This window comes from Physcomitrium patens, chromosome 23 (assembly GCF_059467195.1).
Source record: "Physcomitrium patens ecotype Gransden chromosome 23, ASM5946719v1, whole genome shotgun sequence".
In the NCBI taxonomy this organism is placed as follows: Eukaryota; Viridiplantae; Streptophyta; class Bryopsida; order Funariales; family Funariaceae; genus Physcomitrium; species Physcomitrium patens.
Window position 1 is genome coordinate 13,382,630 of NC_143432.1, and position 2,519 is coordinate 13,385,148.

Below are 2,519 nucleotides of genomic sequence, written 5' to 3' on the forward strand. Positions count from 1 at the left end.
AAAAAATTGAGATGAAGATCCTCAAGAATGACATGTTCTTCTTCAAATAGATGACAAGATACAATGTGTTTGTTATCACGACCTTAAAAGAGACTTGTAGAATATGTAAATAAATTTTGTGGTAAGTTACTAGTTGGTTATTGATAACCTTAAGAATTAGACTTACGGTTCGGTAGTTTAGTTGGTAACAGTAGATTGTTAGTGGAATAAATGGTTAAGAATTCAAAAGGTCATAACCTTTGGAATCTACTAGCCAACGGTCCATCTTTTGGTAGGATAAAGAGGTTGAGAAAAGGGAGATCAGGGCCAAACTGTGATAGTCATAAGCCAGAGTAAGCTTGGTACTACCTCTTTGTTTTCTTTGCTTTTATTATTTTTTTATGAAGAATTGTGATTGAAAGAAATATTGTTAAAACTGTGATTAGAATATTATAGAATATGACTTTGGACTGACCATTTTGAAGAAAATCTATGATCTTGAGAATTGAGATTATCGAATTGTATTGTGTTAAGTGAAGATATTGAATTTTGTGTCATGAATTGAGAAACTGAATATAATAAGTAAGCTGAAGATCAGTAATTGAATATATATAAATTGCAAAGAGAGTAAGTGGGAGATGAACTAATAAGAACATAGAAGTATTGTTGAATTGATAGTTGTAGAATGGATTATGTGTTGAATTAAGACGGAAGTAGTAAGCCTTGGTATTTTGTAGTTTGATAATTGATTTCAGATAGCTAGAATATAGTCAATTGTGACACTAATAGATTCAATTCATATATCTAGTCTTTTTCCATGTTCGAATACACCACTATTAATTCAATTGCTTTTGTATATTAAAACTTGAACACAATGAGAACAACATTTTGGCACTGTTATCGAGGAAATGATAACAATATGAAATGTTAGAAATTGATTGTATGGGAGATGGAATTATATGTTGAATGAGAATGTGAGAAGAATCAGTTTTAGGATTACAAATATGTGACTTATAATTCAAGGCAGTATTGATTTTGTAAAGAAGAATGAAAGATTATAAATGATAATCATGAAAGGGACGATTATCAAAGAACTAATCAAGAAGCAAAAGACAGACAGGAGCAATTATGCATAAGAAATCTCCTACGAGAACGACAAAAAAGAATTGTAGATCCAAGTAAAACCAAAAGAAGAAAAATTCAAATTCAAATAGCAAGGAGACCAGTGATAGCCGCGAAAGTGCCAAAAGTACCAATTGCGGTACAAATGGGAGTAGTAGGAGACCGCACTACAAGTGTGGTACCATTACCTACTTTTAGTGGTTAGCTGGGCTTTGATCTCGATCACCATATATCTAAATTCTTTATAGCCTATGTGGCTAATAATGGTAGAACTGAAGACATTGGATTGAGATGGTTTCCAGCAACTTTAAAAGATACAAATTTTGAATGGTATAATCGGCAACCAATGGGTAGATTTTTCAATTGGGAGGCCTTGAGAAATGCCTTCCTAACGCATTTTAGACCAATTGGATTTGAAGATCGAATTAGAATAAGTTTTATGAATAGCAAGATATTTGGAAAAAAATCAGTAGAGTCCTATTATGGCCGGGTCATGGATATACTTCGTAAATGGTCATATAATCAAATGCTAGATGCATTTATATTGTCGATATTAATCAATGGTTTGCATCCATCAGAATTGAAAATATTTATAAAAGAGGCTCGACCAGCTACGATAGAGGCATCCTTGGCACGATATCGTATTATATGCTATCTTGCTTAAAAATGCATCGGACATCTGGTTGTGGAAGATAAAATGATGTTTTACAAGTATATGAGTAGTCTAATGGATTTCAACCATCTAGATACAAACTATTTTGGATTTCAATATAAAAGCTTACTCCCAATACAAAGTGCTTAGAAATACTATTTTTAATAAATTTGAGATATTATAAGCATAATTTTTTTTTATTATTAGTTTTATTTTTATTCTTTTTTTTTTTTTTTTTTTTTTTTTTACTTTTTTTTTTTTTTTTTTTTTAAACCCTAATCCTAGACAGAGAGCTTCAACAAGCTATAATTCTCAATCTGACTGTCCGATTGTTATAAAACTTCTACCATTAGTGTCTTTATAAGTCTTCTAAATGCTCAAGAAGTTCAATCTAATCCAACTTACAGATTACAAGAAAACGCCATAAATCCACACTGATATCCCTTGACCGCCACCTAGAAGTTGTTGATGAACTATAACTTAAATTTTTTTCTTTTTTAATCGTTAATTCTCAGTCAAACTTTGTATACAGCTCTGCCTTTAATTCCTCGACTTATTGCATCAAAATTCACCTTATTCCAGCTGATAGATCTCCAGATATTACAAAAATCCAAAAAAATCCCAATATTCCAACTTATGATACTTCTTTATACTAATGATCAAATATCCTCTAACCATACTGTTAGATTAACACAAATTTTTGCATACACTTGGCATACTCAACCATCTAGATACTTCTAAAATTTCAACCATAGATGTCTCTCCA